Raw genomic sequence first — 20,035 nt, forward strand, 5'->3', positions numbered from 1 at the left:
CAACTTATGAATTCAGGCTGATGTTATGAAATTGATGCCTCATGGAATGTCTCAGTGCATAGTGAGTCAGCCATAAATTGACTGGAGTTTGTCAGACGAGGTACAGTGTTTAGTTCTAATACCTTAATGATCAGCTTAGGATAGTGGGATGGCTGAAGCCTTGGGAAAACAGTTTGACCCAGTCTGTCTACAGGGAGGGGGTCTGGAGAGTGGAAGATCCCCAGATGCAGAACAAAGAAATCAAAGTGTTGATGCTAGCCTTTAAAAACCACAGAGACTGGGTGAATCAGAGGAGACTCACAGAAACACACAGGAAGCTTTGGGCAGGAAAGAGGAAGAGATAGGAAGAGGCATCAGCTGTCAGGGATGCTATACTTGGTCTGTCTTCAGCATAGGGGAACGATCTAGGTGACCTCTTGAGGTCCTCTCCAACCACACATTTCTATTCTATGCTTTTGTAGTGGGGGGGGTCCTGTTTAATTGCGTGAGCAGCTGTGGAAGAAGGAAGCTAGCTGACCTAGAGAGAGAGGATCATGGACACCCCAGAGGACTCAGTACTAATTCCAGAAAATGCTCCAGAGTGGTGAGGAAACTGAGGCAGGGAAATGAGTATTAGTATTTGTCATTTTTCTAGATCTGTGTTTCCCTTGTGCTATCTAAGTAAAGAGTATTTGCCTTTAGAATCCCGTGCAAATCTACCTGTGTGTTTATCTGTGGTTCAATGAAGAGCTAAACTGTAAACCCAGAGTGCCCAGATGGTTGGAGCTCCAGGAAAAGGTGTGCTTAAGCTATGGGGAAATCTGAGGTGTCAGTACTGGTCCTGGTGGCCATGGGTAGCAGAACTGCCCATTTCTGTGAAGGGATAACAGAGAGAACACTTGGTTGAAAATGTCACAGAGAGGCCACAGACACTGCTGGAGCCTGCTCAGCTAAAGGGAAGCTTAAAGCACATGGGTCCAGTGGATTAGGACTCAGAATCGCAGCCTGATGCCAGAGAGATCTTGATTATGGTTGTGTGTGACACAGAGGTTATTACTGGTTGTTGCTTCAATGACCTTTTTATAGGCTATTTATTCATGTTTATGACATGTTTAATATCAGTTGGTTGAAACATGGTTGTTCTAGTGAAAATATTGTTTTGCTATTGTGTGATTGTTCATTGGTACAGTATGCACAAAACTGATAAGAACTGAATCAGACATTAAGAATACAACCATTTGCCAGGCTACTGACATTTTTTATATCATTTTATGCCTACTATATTTTATTATGCCTAATGGGTAAAATTCAGTGCTGTGCAAGTGGGTTTAACCCTGCTGATTTCCGTAATCTTGTGCTTACTCTTACAAAAGGTGAATTGTCTCATCTAAAGAAGAAAAGTGTGTTTAATGCAAACATTAGAGCTGATTGAAAATGAGACCCTATTATGAAAAAAATGAAAATCTGAATTTTTTTGTTTTGAAGTGTTAGAAATCAATCCTTTTTATTTTTGAAATATGTGATTTTTTTGTCTTACATTTTTGTTTTTGAAAATGTTAAAATGGTTAAGCTCAATAATTTTTTCAATGCTTTTAAAAATAATGGGGGGAAATGGCACAATTTGTCTCACAAATGAAACATTTAAACAATGTCAACAATTGTTTGTGAAACATTTCATTTTAGAAAAAAGCCAGTTTTTGTTCCAAAATTGAAATCAGCTGTAACAATTGTAGTCTTAGTTCTTTTCTTGGTGTGTTCAGCTATGGTAGTTGTTTCATTTTAGCAAATATTCCATTATGACACAGTTTGGAACCTAAGTGTCTGGGGATGGTGATTGAAAAAAAAAAAGTTAAACTGCACCACCACTTACTGCAGCTATTGTCAGCTTTAAGATTTACTACAAGATTAGGGATACTATGACACAAGCACAATGATAGATTTGCCTTATAAAGCACAGTGTCCCTTCAAAATAAAAATAACTAATAAAAGGCTACTGAAATGTGGCTCACAACCCTATTAAATCCTTAACTACACAGTTTCTCACCCCTTCACTATTTATGGACCAAGGTTAGATATTTCAATGAAAGATACCTTTAAAGAAATAGTGTTAGTAAGTAGTGCATACTTAACGGTGCATGTGGCAGCAGCAATGGATAAATGTGGCAGCACTAGATAAGTACAGTAGATCGGCAAACCTATTAAATCCTGTGGGATTAAAATAGCCAAAGAGTTAGCAGTGATGTTATTAGAATAGCTTTGATAAAGCAGTTACTCCTTCTTTGTCTGTTAATGACATATCATAACTAATGTACGGGCAGTGTATCATAGTGGATAGAGTACTGGATAGCTACTCAGGAGACCAGGGCTCTATTACTGGTCTGCTGGGTGACCTTGGGCAAGTTATGTTGCTGCTCTGTGCCTCAGTTTCCCCATCTATAAAATAGAGATAATGATATTGATCACCCTGGTAAAGTGCTATGAGATCTACTGCTGAAAAGTATTATTTACCACAATAGACATCTAGTTTGTCAAACAAGTTTTAATAATTTCCTAGGGATTTTTGTCTTGTATATAGTATGGTTTGTTTATATCCATTTACATCTTCTTAAAGTTATTTGATATGACTTCAACTACATCACCAGATTGTAATAACCATGAAACCATAGAATATTCTTTCTTGCGTGTAATGCTGGTGAAAGGTTTCAGAAAAATGGCCTGTGGTCCTTTTTCCACCATACCCCTTCCAGTATAACCAATGTAATTTATAATCCTTACCTGCTTTGACAAGATGTTAGTAAGCCCTTTGTGACAATAACAGCATGATACCTTTTCAATGCAGCGAAACCCCTAACCACCCTACTGCTAATCATTCACTGAACTTTGTATGACTAGAAAACTGATGTGGGTATGAGCTTATGTTGGTTTCCAACTGGTTTCCTGTCATCAGTGACTATTCCACAACCCCCATAGAAGGATTACTTGGTGGCTTAGAAATGTAATTATCTGCTTGAGCCTCCAGCTGCTTGTGCCACAATCAAGCAAATTAAATCATTACAAATCCAATATATCTTACTATACTGATTCTAGTAAATTGCGGAGAACCTACATCAGGCATTGTACAATCTTGTCCTCATCTTAAGTGGCCCCTCAGTATTCCCTGGACAAATTGCAATAGATTTCATTGTAGCAACAACTCTCTTCACTATTATTACTAAATTCAATGCCTTTGTGCTCATGGGATCTAAGGTGTTTAGCTTTCAGATAGCTGTGGCTATTTCTGCACTGAATAATGTAATTTAGGAGACCAGAAAAAGACACAGTTCAATGTTTGGTAGAAAAAAAAAATTGCTGTGAAAACTCTTTCCTGCGGATTCAGAAGCAAAGCATAAATCCTTCATTTGGTAATGCTTCAAAGTACCATTTCCAAATGAACACCATGATTAGCCTTGTCAAGCTTTTTATAGTAAGCAATAGATCTGAGTATTCAGGGCCAAATATTGGAAAACCCATAGCAGAATTGGGATACTCTGCAAATTAAATCTTGCAGTTACTTTCACATCACGCCATGGAGAGGTGAACTTTATAGATAGCCGTACTAACATGAGGATGTCCTGAGATCTGCAGGGAAAGCTCATGGATCACAGGAGAATCTGCAGAAGGTTGGCACATCTACATTGAGACCCAGGGACTCTGTTGCTCACTAACTTCACCCTAACCTTGTTCCCACTGGCTCCTCACTTCTGCCTAAACAGCTCTTCATTCCTTTAGGGGCAGAGAGTGGTGTCATGAACAGTACTGAGCATGAGATAGTACTACCAAGGTCAGCATTATCTTGCCTAGAAAAATCCTCCTGGGTTTTGTGGGTAATGATATCATTGCTGGCCCAGCTCCCTTTCTCCCCAGCTGTGTACGTGTACACACACACACACACACACACACACACACACACACACACACACACACACACACACACACACACACACACACACACACACACACACACACACAATTACAGAATTAGTGGTATAGGCATGGCATAAAAAAACCAAACATGGAAACAACAGCGGCATAGTATATGGAGATTATTTGTAGGGGATTAGATGGGCTCTGTTTAAGGTCAACACTCTTTGCCTCCCAAACTTTGGCCCATTTAAATGTGAGGTTTTCACATTTTTCCCTTTGGTTTATCTTTCCTAGATTCATATATGGTTCCCATTACCATAGTGTATGAACACCTCATAATCTTTGATGAATTTATCCTCACAGCATCCCCACAAGTTAGGGAAGATTATCCCCATTTTGCACATAGGGATACAAGGCAAAGACATAAAGTGACTTGCCAGGATCACAGAGAAGGTGTGGAATAGAGTAGGGAATAGAACTATGGTTTTCTTATGTCCCAGACTAGACCTTAACCACTGAAAAATCATGACCACCATGGTTTGTAAAACAAATGTTTTCAATAATTACTATTTTAAAAAGTGTAATATCTTTCAATGGAAAACCTACAAGGCCAGGGGAAAGCATTTGAAAACCATTTTGCTCTCAGGGGAGAGGTCTACATCCTCACGGTACAGCCCCCAAATGCCAGAGTCCATGGGAAACTTCAACCTTGCAGATTATGGAGGTTTGCACCTTTTTGGGTTGCTCCCCTACCTGGCCTTAATAGCAACACCCCCAGAGAAGCCATGCAGTAATTAGTTCTGTCTTCCTAGATCCCCAAAGCTTGGAGGAGGAGTTTAATGCTGATGGGAGGAGCATTAACTCCCACATGGATTTGTCTGCAAATCCAATATTTATTTATCATGTTTGGAGGGGAACATGCTATACAGAGCTGCTGCTCCTAAGCCTAATCCTCACTCCAGCATGCCACCTTTCTCCCTACAATGCAATTTTGGCACTTTAACTATGTGGTGTTTGTGTAGAGGGATGAATTTCTAGTCAAATGCCTCATTCCATGAAGCCATAGTTCTCTATTTCTTTACCTTTAGAATATATTGAACTGAAGCTTTAAAACACACTATTAATAAAATCATTTAATAATAATATTTAATAATAATCATTTTATTCAAAGCATCTGATGTTGGAAGTTACAGTGTGCGCCTAACGCCTCGCACCTTGAGGTGAGATTAATGGTCCTGATCTTTAGTTCGGGCCAAGAACTGCATAGTGCAGCTGGTACTATGCTAGCCGCCTGCTGGAATGTTGCTTGTGTACTCTGACTGCCAAAGGCTCTAAAGGGGTGATTGAGCAGCCAGGATCAAAAAAGTTTAAGGAATCCCTGGCCCTGCTGCCTTTTCTCAGCCATGCCCCTACTCCAGTAGCATAGGTTATGGGTGGCATTTGATCTACTGGGGTGATCCAACTATGGCTGACCCTGCAGACTTTAGGGCTGTTGCCCAGTGATCCGGGGAAAAGTGACTGAACCAGAAGCAGGATCTGGACCATTTTATTGGTCGAGTACAATCAAGTAGATAATAGTCATGGCTGTTACTAATTCTTTTGGACTTAACACACTGGATAAGCAAATACTTTGAGTCTAATTATTATTTTATACAAATCTGGCAGTGTAAAGTGTCCTTAATATGGGTTCAAATGTAATTTGTGTTCACTTTGAAGTACTTTTAGGCTAACAGAGCAGTCTAAAGGTGTAAATGAGAATCTGGCCCTAAGCCTTAAGTGTAAGGATTCCTTATAGACTGGTATGTCCTTTATTTAGATATTCAGTCTGGATTACTAATTACTCTATCTGCACCATTACTGTTCTAATTCAAAGAAGAAATAGAAACATTTCTAAAATAAGCATAGGAAATGTCAAGTACACTAAAACATTACCACCTACACTGCAAGTAAACTCGAGCCTAATATGTCTCATTACTTTAAATAACTTGTCCTTTTAAAGCTTTATAAGCAGTTAATGTTTATAGTAAATCAGGGTTTGTTCAAAATGTAATAAATAATTTTTGTTCCACCATCAGGTATGCCTGCTACTTTTTCTCATAAACAGCTAGGGTATCCTATCCTCTCTTTTTACTGAAATCTCTCACTAATGCTCTCAGATTAATATAGCATCTAATAGATTAACATAACATAATGCTTTCACTCAACTTAATTTGTGTGTTGTATATATAATTGTCTCAATGCCTTTTTTAAATGTAAAAAACAGGCATATACTTGATAAGAGGGCTTTTTAAGCACATATCTGCATTTGTAACTCTGACACAGGAGAAAGAGGAATAGTTTACTAGGGAGCTTTAGACTGGCATCCAAATGATGCTTAAATTCAAATTCATTGTTTGGTATAAGTAGACTCATGATAAAAATTATGGTCACTAAAATATTTTTTTCTTCATTTTGTTTAATATAAAACCTGCAAAACTGCATACATCTAAATTTACTTCCATTGGAATATTTTTAAACAGCTTGCTGGGAAGACCAATCTAGTATAAAGTGGGGAGAAAGTGTGTGTGTGTGTGTATATATATATATATATATATATATATATATATATATATATATATATATTTAAGTTTGGTTTATTTCATTCTCCTGCAAAACTGATGGATTGAAGCAGAAGCTTACAGTGGAAAAGAAAGAGAAGTCATGTTTCTTAATGGTCTTTTGTTAAGTGAAACCTCAAAATTTCTACAGGCTAGGGTTAACTCACACAAATATGCTTTATGAGAGAGACCATAGAAGAATCACTAATAAGCATTGCTATAGCTGTTTTTTGTGCTCAAAGACAATTAGCCTTGTAAATGTATCCTGATAATTTCATTGTTGTTGAGGCTGAAGAAGAAGCTGACATTTCAGACTCTCTAAGTCAAGTATTAATGAATGATTAGAAAGCAGCTGATTAGAAAGCATTGGCTTAGAAGAGACCATTGTATTTTGAACATTATTCTTTAATGATTTTTATTTATCTGATAAGTTAACTCATTCACTGGCAAAGGAATCAAAATCCCTTGGCAAGTGAGGGATCATGGCCCATGTAGTTATGAGCTTCATTTGCTGGGCCACTACATGGAGCAGCAGTGCATGCCCCAGAGAATAGAATTGGTTGGTATATATAGAAATAAACACAAAAATCAAATCAGCCTGAGGTGGACCATGATCCCTCCTCTGTAATGATACACATGGGGATCACAAAGGAGGATGGGAGTCCAAGTATGGGGCCAAGTAGGCAGTCACAAGTGGGTAGGTAAAGGTGGTGGCCAAGTAAGGGACCCAGGATCAGGTTCTCCTGCCTTCAGAAGGTCATTAAAGGCTAGGTGAAACTCACTGTCCTCTCCTTGCTCCACCATTCTGTTCATCTGACTAGTGTTTTTGGTGTCATTCCCCCCTCAGATATTTGACTGGGGCCTGGTTTCTTTCAGTTGTGTCTGAACTGAATAGCTCTTGAATTATTAAGAAAACAAAAAAGACTGATTTCTCTTTTTTAAGTGACTGGTGCTTAGCACAGTTCACATGCTTTTAGAAGCATAATAAGTGAGTTTCTCTGCAAATTTCCAAATTTCATTCCATGCTCTACACTAGCATTTCACAACAGGGATACTCAAGTCTACATGTCATTTCTCAAAGCTAAAATAAAAAAAAGGCAGCAATGGAGCAGATTGTGAGCCCCTTTTGTTTCCTTTAAACCACCCTCTTTGTAGATCTTTCTGTTAGGGTGGCTCCCAAACTGATGTATGGAGAACAGTAGTTAACCATAAGACGTGCCCCAAGGCATGCTCAGTGAGTAATCATTTGGATCCTGTGATATGCCAGTGCTATTGAATTGTGGATTTTCTTCAAATTAGGATCTTGATTGGCAAGTATAAAATCTACCTTCAGGCTCCTCTCAATGCACCTGAATGAGTGATCTCTTGGGAGGTTGTTTATTTGGGGTTACAAGTGTCATGACATAGTCTTTCAACATGGTGGTTGGTATCTTGAGCAGCCTCTGAAAAATTCAGCTCCTTCTTAGAATGGGTGCTAAAAAGTAGAAGCGTAGATACCTTTGGTTGCACACTTATTGGATACCTTCTTATTTGTTAGGCATGGGGATATGCAGATATAATTTTTAGATTCTCAGTTGCACCTCGTATCTTGCTGGGCAGAGCTGCGGGGTTGCACCAAAACAGCCAGTTGCAGTTCCCTCATCCTATCTGGCCTCATCTTAGTTTAAAACAGTCTCAAGGCTACTCTAAAGCCTCAAGAGATCAGTACACAAGCTGAGAATAACTAGAGTACAGTGGTGCGCTAGTCATGCCCCTTTCTATGTCAAGGACTGAAGGGGCCAGAGGGAGGGAATATAACATAGAAGATGACTATACAAACCTGGAAACTCACTCATTCTGGGGGAATCTCCAACTGGGAAAATCTACTGGTATTATGTCCTTTGTGCCACCAGAGCAGAGAAAAAAAGGCTGGACTGAAGAAGAGAATCTGGCTCAATGAACTTAAAATAAATATCAGCTGTTAGAGCTCTGACTTAATTGTTTTGCTAAGTAGATCATTTGAATTACACACAGATTAGGGACCCGTTCCTGTTTCCACTGCAGTAAAAGGGAGCAGAATCAATCCCTAAATCTGCTACTACAGTAATGTCTTTCAGCAGCCACAACTGTATCACATGTGAATATTACATCTTTAGGAAATATATCTATCAGGCACCCCACACAACTGCAACTGATGCTTTGCAGTTTATTGCTCTAGACATAAGTCAGTTATCTAAAACAGTGTATTTTTTTGTCCGTCATTGTTTGGTTGTGATTTTATACAAAGCCTTTTTATAGTTTGATGATACGAGATTTCTAATAATGACATGAATGATTCTAAGTATCATAATATGAACATCAATTTCAATTTCCAGTTTTATGATAATAGATAATCAATAATATTTAGAAGGTATTGTGCTATTGTGATATTAGCAACATTTTCCTTTTCTCAACACATTCTTATTTTAAAACTCTGATGGAATAAAAATGACACTTGTGTCCTGAATGAAAGCGTTTAGTGTTTTATAGATAACTTGAGTAATTCTCTTGATCTGTTTTTCTTTGATTACATTTAAGTAAAAATGTTTGATCTTTTCCCCCTGAACATATTCATCAGAAATGGTTATTTTCTCTTGAAAACAAAAGATTTAAAGCAAATTTCCTTTTATAAAATTAGCCACCGATGTTACGTGTTTCTTTTGGCATTTTAATATAGAGTATCAGGGTTGGAAGGGACCTCAGGAGGTCATCTAGTCCAACCCCCTGCTCAAAGCAGGACCAATCCCCAGACAGATTTTTGCCCCAAATCCCTAAATGGCCCCCTCAAGGATTGAACTCACAACCCTGGGTTTAGCAGGCCAATACTCAAATCAACATCTTATATTAAATAAAAACATTTAATCATGGAGTTTCTGCTGCAATAAGTTAACAATCAGGAGAAAGAGAGCAGTAACTGGAAAGTTGAAAAGATCATTTAGGCATAACTAGAATTAAATTTACTCTAGATTTGTTTGATAGTCTTGCATTAAGGAGGGAGAGAGAGAGTGGGTGAAGCTTTCACATGTGCAATTGAAAATATTTTTCTGCTGCCTAGCTAACAGCCTAGACAAGGCATTACTGACTCAGAGTGAAATACAAGCTGACAGACGACAGGAGGAAAGTATTTGAGAAGATCTACAGTCAATTTATAGATTAACATGTATTGGTATAAATTCTGACTGGAAGGTAAATGAATATAGATATTGTATGTAATTGTTCATAATGTAAATGAGATGAATATCTAGAAATGACTTAATACAGTGGCAAGTTTCTAGAGGTGTTTGGAAAACAGTGGGGGGAAATGTCCGAAATAGTTAGAGAAATTCATAGGTGCTGTCTTCAGACAGCTTTTATTTTCCTTTGTACTGTTCGTCAGTATAATAGGAGAGCTGGCCCTTAAATGAAATCGGGCTCAGTGCTTTTGTTCTAGTCCAGGTGCACCCTACTTTCGTGTAATGAGGAGGGTGGGTTGCCCCTGGGAATTATAAATGAGAGTTCAGAAAGCTGAGAGGGGAGGCTAGAATCAGGGCTGCCCAGAGGATTCAGGAGGCCTGGGGCAAAGCAATTTTGGGGGCCCCTTCCATAAAAAAAAGTTGCAATACTATAGAATACTATATTCTCGTGGGGGCCCCTGTGGGGCCCGGGGCAAATTGCCCCACTTGCCCCCCCACCCCCTCTGGGCGGCCCTGGCTAGAATCCTGAGAATGTTTAGAGGGTGAGTTTAAAACCCAGAGGCTAGGAAGGGAGAGAGTCCAGTGTCCTGAGGGTAAAGAGAGCTCAAAGAAGAGCAGAGTGGGGGTGGACTGAGAGCTTGAGCATGGGGATGCCCCTGAAGAAAGGAAAGGTGAGAGTTTTCTGGCTGAGCAGAGGAGCCAGATCAGGCTAGTGAAAGTGGAAGGCAGTCAGGGGTTCACCTACAAACTTTTCCAGGCCATAGAGCCATGACCTGAGAAGGCTGAGGAATGATGGATACCAAGGGGGACCTTGGTCTGTAAAGACTTCAGGTCTCCCCTTTCTCCTTAGGGCAAGAATTCCACCAGCCATATCCTAGTGCCCATTTACCTCAGAGAGCTGGTCTTTTTAGTCTTTATGCACACTGGACACCAGCCACAAGTTGCAACAAACTAAACATTCCTTTATTACCTCCTAACATTTGAATTCCTACCCTTATTCCTTTTTACCTAAAGTGGGCCTCCATAATGATGCCAGGAAGGGAAAAAACCCTCCAGATGCTTGCCATTTTGGGCCAACAAGTGTAAATTCCTTCCTGATCCCCCCAAAAAGAAGTGATTGATCAGATCTGCAACATCCTGGATGCACAGCTCCAGTATACTTCAACTATAGGAAGGGAGATCAGGCCAGCAACAGTGTTAAGATGGCCACCAGACACATAGCAGGGGTTTCAATGGCGGGAGGGGGTGAATGAGAACCAATAAGCTTCCCTCAACACCCCCTGACTAACCAAAGGCAGAGAATCCCCTCCTCCCAGGCACATCCCCAGGTGTAATTTAAGGCACAAATTGCTCTCCTGTCCCCTTCCCAGGAGTTGGCCATCCCACCTCTGGTACAACCAAAATTTCTTCTTGCTGAGAAAGAGGGAGGGACATTTTGTTTGTCTCATCATTTCTGAAGAATTCATCTAGAGATTATTGAAGTGCTACTGTAGACCTTATTCAACCTTGCCTTTCACCTTATGTAGTTATTTACACTGGTGTAAAGTGAGTGTAGAATTCTACCATTTTGATTTGAAATGAGTAACTGTGAAACACAAAATAAAATGCAGTCAAAAAAGTACGCACAGGCATGCTTAAGTAACTTCTCAGATCAGATTCACTTTAGTGCTGTGCACATCTGCTGGTCTCACAGAGTGACATAATGGGTCAAATTCTTCTCTGGTGCAACTCCGTTGATTTCAGCAGATTTACCTCAGGGATGAATCTGGTGTATTATTTTGCGATTAAGTGTACCCACTCAATATAATACGTTGTCCTACAATTAAACCTCTACACTTGTAATGTTAACCTCTTTAGAATTCCTGATTTTTTTTTTCAGCTGAACAGTGAGTGAAATGCTATATGAGATAGCCACAGTAGTATGTACTTATTTGTACATTATGCTTATTTAAAAAGCACTGTAATCTGGAGGAAATACTTTTACATTTATTTTGATATTACATTCATTTGTTTAGTTTTGGCTTTTTTTGTAATTTAGCATGTGACTATTGCTAATAACCAATAACATTTTTGTTTAAAGAAAAGTTTATCATACAAACATCCTATGTTATTTTTGTTGGCTGATTCCTCAGGGAAGTTATACGTGCTGAAATTTGGACAGCACTAGCCGTTATCATGTCACAAAGACAGGATTACAACTTTGCTTCATGGACACCAAGTCAGAAAGCTGGGTTATAAATTATCCATGGAGGTAGCAGTAATAGAAAATGGAAAAGAGAAATGCAGGTAAAGTCAGTTTGCATTTTCCTTGTCTGTTCTCTTCTAGTTTTTCTGACTGTGAAAGCCACTGTTGAGGGACTAATTTCTCTACAAATGTCAACAGACCTTGTGTGTCCTCTGCTTGCATGAGAGAGGGGAGCCAAACATCAGAAATCTGGGCTTGGGAAGGCACAGAAATAGCAAGAGCATTGGTAGGCAGCAGACCTTAAGTATGCTCTTAAAGGGAACTGATTCAAGAATAGCAGTGCAGAGGTAAGGGGCCTCCTAATGGAAGCAAGTTAAAGGGACTGAAGTCCCTGCCTCTTGGACAGAAGGGGAAATCCAACTTTCCCACACACCCCTCCAACAGAAGAACAAAGAGGAAACTCCGCAAATCAAAACTCTAGGATTTGGAACTCCACTATGCGGGAACAACTGGCATAGTAGAATATGGGGCACCATGTTAAGTGTAATATCTCATGCAAATGAGATATTACACTGTAAAAGCAGCACTCATGTGATCCTCTCCTCTTGTGGGAGACTGAAGAAAGTCTTCTTCAACAAACTTATTTAATGTTAGAGAGGGAAGAATTCTATGTGCCTGGGGCCAATGGCTTGGTATGTTAATAACTATCAATCATTTAGAGTTGTAAAATATATCCACAAAGAACATCATAAAAGACAGATGATTTAGCAGGATGCTATTTATGAAACAAACACGGGCTATGGCACATTGGGAGGAAGTGTTATTTGGGGCATTTCAAGCTTAATCTCATGTGATTATTGTGCAGCTCTAGTCAACTATTTTTTTTATTGCATCCTAACACATTAGGAACAACTAACACTGACTAATTCAGAAACTATCCCTAGTTAGGTAACTGAAAAAAGGATAAGTAACTCTTTTAAGAACAATGGGTATAGTGTCCCCTTCTGCATAAAGATCGTGGGAGGAAGAAATTAATTCTATAAACCCAGAACTAGTTCCCTGTGTGAAGATTCTAAGGCATCAAACCCTGTAGGGGAAGAATTTGGGGCTGTACAATAGGAACCAGGATCTGGCCTCATGTCCAAGAGGAAACTGGAGATATCCCTGCAGAGAGACTGGCCCTCTGTGCTTTATCCCATCTCGATCCTCTCTAGACAGCATCGCTTGTCCACTAGTAGCTTTGCTCCTTGTGGGGCTCCTGCTAATTAAGAGCGAATGCTGCTCTGAATGGCAATAACATTTAGTGGGAAATTTGCTGGCAGTAGTGTGAATTTCTCAGCAGATCAGGATATGCCTCATCTGAACCCTCCTCTCCTTCCCTCCACATCCAGAACCTTGCAGAACCCTCATTTTACCACCTAGTATTCAGGTGGAAAGGGGAAAAAAGGAAAAACTGTGACAATACCTCCACTTCTTCCCTTCGCTATTTTTGGGGCCTTTGCAGAACCTGACATTGGTGCAAATGGCTGGAACCCTGTGCTGCAGGGGTGTGTGTAATGGAAGTGCAGGTGATGGAAGTTAAGGATGAAGATTGAAGAAACTGGTGCTCCCTCTGCGCCCTCTTGCACTGCCTCTAAAAATATACAAGGATGGTATTTATATATAAATAGAGTGACCAGATGTCCCGATTTTATAGGGACAGTCCTGGTTTTTGGGTCTTTTTCTTATATAGGCTCCTATTACCCTTCACCCTCTGTCCCAATTTTTCACATTTGCTGTCTGGTCACCCTATATATAAATGTAGTGCTCATGTCAGCGAGTGACTGATATTACTAGCATGAATCATCCATAGTGCAGGAAAGCATTGTCAGGCTTTGCATACGCAATTACACTCCAATCCTGACTCACATCATGCCCCTACTGTTCTAGTCTTTGGCTTTTTAATGACTCATTACTGAATAAAGACATTCTGGTACTATATATGTGCGTGTGTGTGTGTGTGTGTGCACATGTGTGTTTTCATGTAATAGCACTCCTAACTAGAGCTGGGAGAATAGTGCATAAAATATCCTTCCTTCAACATTATTTGAATTTTCTGGGCCATGTTCATACCCCCTTTGATGCTCACTTTCTAATGAACATCAGAAAATTTTACTCAGAAAAAAATCACAAAAAGTGATACACTAACTTGAGTATATACAGAAGCAAAATTTAAAATGTGGATAAACAAATAGGCAGGACGTAAATGCATTCATCTAATAAGGAAACAACAACAATGCCATGTGGCTTGGCTGACAAATCACAACCAACTATCACAGTTTACATTTTGAATATTCTCTATGCCTAGAGTAAATATACTGAATACAGATTTGTTATACAGCAAATAAACCCACCAGGCTGGTGCTGTGTTCAAAGATATTGCGTAAGTAGAAAAGGAAAATAAATTAGTCAAATGCTTCATTGTGAATTAGTCACTACACTTGACTCACAGCTTTCATCCCCCCAAACAGACTTTTATTTGGAGAGCTATAGGAGTGGCAGTGGTATATAAGTTCATGATATTCTATTGAGCAGACAGTGTTTTTTGTTTGTTTGTTTTGTTTTATTATTGATTTATTCTGAGTCATGTACTAAGATGAAACCAGCCAATCCATTTTCACTTGTGGTGTCACCAGTAATAGACCACCCTTAGAAAATGATAAAACATTAGTTAACTTCCTTAAATCTTCATTACACTACAATCCAGTGCATTGTCATTTTGAATTTCAAACAGATTTGTACTACTCATGGGAAGGAGATCTTCTCTGGGTATAACATTATCCCTGCTGAGTGTCAAATCATTTCCCATTTATCCCCCATAAAACATAATACACATACCAAACCCTTCAGTCAATGAGAGTTGTGCATGTTTCTTAACACAAGATATATACAGTACCTCCTCTTAAACAAAAATAGATATTTCACTTAGGCTGATGGAATCAATGATGTATATACTAGGTGTGTGGGGGAGAGGGAGGGGGGCAGGAAATCTACCAAGTTAACTATGCATTTATTAGTTGCACCAAGGTTTTAGATTGTGAGTATCTGGAGAAAGAAAGAGATAAGCTCAAAAATAGAACAAAGACTGAAATAGATCTGGGAGGCAACATGAATGGATTGATTGACAAGTATTGAACTAGACAGTTGAGATGAATATTTCCTCATTTAGCAGCCATCATATTTCAGGGAGTTCTATGCCTTCATGTACACTTGCTTCAGGAAGAGGATTTCAGGCCATTTACAAATGTGGGACCCTGGGCAACATGATTCCCCAGAGTGAACTAGAGCCAGAAACTATCATTAAGGAAAGTGTACACTGTGATATTGTACAATGAGAGCACAGTGCACCTAGTATGTAAATATAATTTCTCAGTAACAAACTCAAAATACAATCCTAGCAACAGCCTGCAAGGAATGCAAGAATGTGCAAAGAGGTGTATCCTAGAGTTGCAAGAAACCAATACTGCCCGAATAAGCTATGCATTAATCTGTGAGGCAAACTAAGAACCTCCATAGCCATTGTGTCAGGAACTGAAAAGGTGACGGTTCCCACAATGTATGATATCCTGCCAGAACTTTCCAGGCTAAATATGATGTCGGAACTGGGTTTTGGCACATAGGGCTGAATAGAGTCCAGCTAGGACTGGACTATGCATTTCCCTTTGGTCACCACCTGAGAGAGTCTGCAGGATTTCCAAAATAATGGATGAGGAAATATTCCTCTAAATTGTCACAGTGAATGATTTGACTAATTAACTGGCATTGGCAATATTTTGTTATTGCTTTTAGCACTGTAACACTTTCTATTTACATAAATTTGTTTAAACTTGGTGTAGCAAGATCTAGACAATCTTACAATAACTTTGTTTCATCTTGGCATTGTAATATTATCTTAATTGGCTATCCATGGGCTCTCTAGACATCATGGGATGGTTTTGCTGAAAAAAAGCCCCATACAAATGAATGGGGAATTTCTGTTGTGACAAAGAATGCTACTGAATTTTACTATCGAGGGTGTTCTAGTATGTTTAAAATCAGAATATCTTCTTGGCCATTTTAAAGTTTTATTCCTAAGCCAACAAACAAGCTCAGTCCACATTAAGGATAAGAGCTCTGCAAAATCTTTTTTTACACCCCCCTCTTTATAGTTAAACAATAACAACAACAACAAATACAACATAATAAACAGTATCATGAATTGAAATAATCTTTTGGAGAAAATGTTGCTTGGATTTATGGCATACCTGCCAAAATGTGATTTGAGATGACTGAGCATCAAGGTTTATAGTGGAAGAGACCGATTCTCATTTTCTAGCTGCAATACTGGTGCCAGGAAAATACACAAAAAAAAGCTTACATAGAGCTTAAAATACCATAGTTGTAAAAGACTTTGAAGTCCAAATATGTGGAAGTAAGTCCAGAGCTTGTAAACATTTGGTTCTTTTTTAAGGCAGATATTCTTAATTTTATATTTTTGTAAGATTATCATTCACAGAGGAGTAAGCAGAGACAATGCTAAATATTTCAATGGAGGGATTCAAAGATAGAAGTGATGATTCTAGGATTTTGTGTAAAATCCATAAAAAGTATGTTCCTGTAAGCAAGGTAGGTGTATCCATTGGGCTCATGACAAGTTGTCATTGCCTCAGTCAGTTACCCGAAGTCTAGGTGCCTCTAAACTAGATTAATAGAAAAAATACTACTGAAACACTAGTGCAGGATCTGTTCCAAACTATTCCTTAGTAATGGAATTCATTTGGCTTCAATAGAACCACAAAATAAAAACCACCTTCTCAGGCATTTCTTCTGAGAAATAGGATGAAACAAAACAGCTTTACATGTTTGGTCATATAACCAGAGTGAAATACCCCTTGCTTTCTGTTTGAATAATAATTTATTTAAGACTACTTACACAATATTTACAAAAGTAAATGCTGTACAGTAATGATCCCTAGAGGCTTGCACAATGTAATGTTCTATAACCCAGACCTTGGAATGCAGAAAGTGAACATGGAGTCACTTGTTTTGTTGTAGGAAGAGAATAATGGAGTACAGTATAATACAAAAGGAAAAATATGTGCTGGAAAGCTTAAAGAATCTTGTGTCCTACTGTAGATATTCTGAAATATTGGAGGTTCTTACACTTTGGATATAATTCCAAACTTAAAGAAACTAAGTCCTGAATATAGTTAAGATGGCAAAACCATTTCCATTCTAAGCTCTTGTTTAATATGCTTATATATTTCTGGGGATTCAGCCACCGTGCAGTAATTTTCCTTGCATATAGAAGGTGGATTTTTTTCATTGGCTTTTTTTTTTTTTTTTTTAAGTTTGAGGAAAATCCCTTCATTTGGTTACTAATGTGGCTCATTGTTGTAGTAGGTATCTGGGTACCTCAAAAACATTAAACAATTTATTCTCACAAAAGGAAAGTACCTGTGTTAATTTTACAGATGGGAAACTGAGGCACAGGAAGATTAAATAACTTGTCCAAGTCACACAGGAAGTCTGTAGTAGAGCTGGGAATTGGACTCTAATGTCTGGAATCTTAGTTCAATTCCTTAACCACAGTTATTACTGTTATTTATTATCTATATTAAAGTAGCACGGAGAGGCCCAACCAAGGCCCAGGGCCCCATTATGCTAAGTACAGTTCAAATGGAGTAGAAAACAGTTCATGACCTCCTGAGCTCACAGTGTATCTAGACAAGACAAAAAATGAGAAGGGAGACAGAGGCAAAGTCATGCACAAAATCTGTGGGGTAGAGCCCAGGAAAAGCCTAGCTCTCAGTTCCCATCTGGTACTTTAACCACAAAACCATCATTCCTGCCCCAGGCATCAGAGCAATTGTAGAACAGTTCTAGCACCACTGCTCCAGCCTTAGTAATTTTCATGACCATCACCACCTGTGGAGGGGGAAAGGAGGGGCAGGATTTGCCCCCGTTGTGCTTAATTATCTAAAGGAGACTAGACATCCAAGATGAGAGATCCCACTGGAACCAAGAAAGAAATCCCTAAGTAAAGAAGATTTCTTATGATTATTAATTGGGATTATACTAGGGATGGAACTCTTGCTTATATTATACAAGTACATGTCATTATAATTCACTTGTAACTTTGCCTATCAATATAAAGGAGAAATGCAAGATTATAAATCTATGCACAAGATGTTGCATCATGTCTGTTCTATATCAGAACATAAATGGCTTAGTATCCTATACCCATATATTTGTGATGGTTAAATAGTACTTTGATTACATTTGACCTCCCTATGCCACATTCTCTTCATGTTCAAAGAGTAAAATATATATGCTGCTTACCCATATAAAAATTTAATTTGTATCTTCCACACATAGGATACTATTCTGCTGTATTTATGCCCAGTGCAGCTCCATAGTAAGCATAATTTAAACAAAACTTTGCAAATACAGATCATTTCTACTACACAATGCTGTTTCCCCTTCATGAAATGAATATACATCTAAGGAATTTACCTTGCTACATGAGCAGCCTTTAAAAGGTGATGCATACCATGTGAAATGTTACTAAAACTGTTAAAAAGAGCTGGTTGCAAGCCTGGCTAAACTAGCACAGAGCTCTTGTCTTGGAAATTTTACACCAACTTTTGGAAGCTTACTCCTTCTCAAGATTCTGCTTCTGCCTTCTGTTGTTGGGTCCATCGTATACAACTATCAAGCAAGGGCTTAATTTAATTTAAAGTCCTTTGGGAATATGGCTTTATTTTTTATTATTATTTTTATTTTATTTTTTGGGGTAGTCCTTTAAATCCTGGTGGAATTTGTTGATCTTTGGTGTTGGGAATTTTGAAAACATGCCTGCTTTTAAAACTGAGAAGACTTGACTAAAAAGATGGGAATTAACTCTCTTAACAATAGTACCATCATGCTGACTCTCATTGTTAGCCTCATAGTCTGGCCATGCTGCCTTAAAATTGAGAACTACTGCAGAGTAAAAGTTACTGTTGCTCCTCTAGTGCTACCAGTTAGTTTCAGATAGAGTTGCTGATGTTAGCAGGTGCAGTTGGGAAAATGCTACCAAAAAACCTGAGACTATTCACATTTTTAATACAAATTAATTTCAGCTGTGCTTGTGGCTTGTGCGTGTGTGTGTGGTCACTTTCTGTGAATATTCTAGTGAAATGAAAGTAAAGGCCTTTTTCACATTTCACTGAGAGTAATTTTAACCCCCCTGAAATTTCATGAAAATAACCTCAGTGTGCTGGGAGAGAAATGAATTGGCCAACCAATGAAATCCATGTCAGATCAGGCTGGGATTTTCCAAGGCACCTATGGCAGTTAGATGCCTAAATCTCATTGAAATTCTGTAGGATTAGAGGACATAAATGCCTTTGAAAATCACAACCTAAAAATACAGTCCCTTCCCACCTCTGCCCCCCTTCAGCCAAAACCCCCCCCAAACCAAAATCCCTGCCCAGAGTCACTAACAATTTATTTTGGCAGATTGCTGCTGCCTTCCAATCTATGAAAGGGAACTTGCTTTCTGTCATTAGTTGAATGGGAGTTAATTCAGACCAGATCTGGATTCATTGCTGATAATATAACAAAACTTAGGTAGAGCCATTTCCTATTGTTTGTCTGTGGGAACTGGGTAGAGAGCAGCATAAGAATACAGAGACTTTAACACTATATAAACAAGAAGGAAACTGCTTATAGCACCTAGACATGTTTGGTGATAAGTCCATAATGTTAACTCCTAATTTGTCTACTTATTGGCATGCATTTTGTGATCCAAGTATTTACTATCTGATACAATGATATTTAAAGTGTAAATTGAGTGATGCAGAGGTATATGGAATGCATGATGGAGAAGGGGCAAGATCTAACCCCTACTGACATCAGGGGAAAAGCTCCATTTACTTTAATGGGAATTTAATCATGTTCTAGGTGCATTATGGAGTGTTTTCCCCTTCCTCCAAAGCCACAAGTTCTAGGTATCTTAAGAACAAGATACTGTATTTGGCTTGTATCTATCTAGTTTTTTATATGGCCCCAGTCACTGTGGTACCTGAGTACTTACGGTGTAGCACAGCATTTCTGTGTTTAGATTGTGGTCTTTCTAAAAAAGTATGGTTTAACTCTACCAAAAAATATGGATTTAA

At 38.7% G+C, this 20,035-nt stretch overlaps 1 protein-coding gene across 1 annotated transcript in view; it reads left to right on the plus strand.

Moving 5' to 3' along the window:
* ALKAL1 (ALK and LTK ligand 1) overlaps window positions 1-20,035 on the plus strand; it is a 40,379-nt gene that overhangs the window by 12,735 nt on the left and 7,609 nt on the right. The window lies entirely within an intron of this gene.

This window comes from Emys orbicularis, chromosome 2 (genome assembly GCF_028017835.1).
Source record: "Emys orbicularis isolate rEmyOrb1 chromosome 2, rEmyOrb1.hap1, whole genome shotgun sequence".
Classification (NCBI taxonomy): Eukaryota; Metazoa; Chordata; order Testudines; family Emydidae; genus Emys; species Emys orbicularis.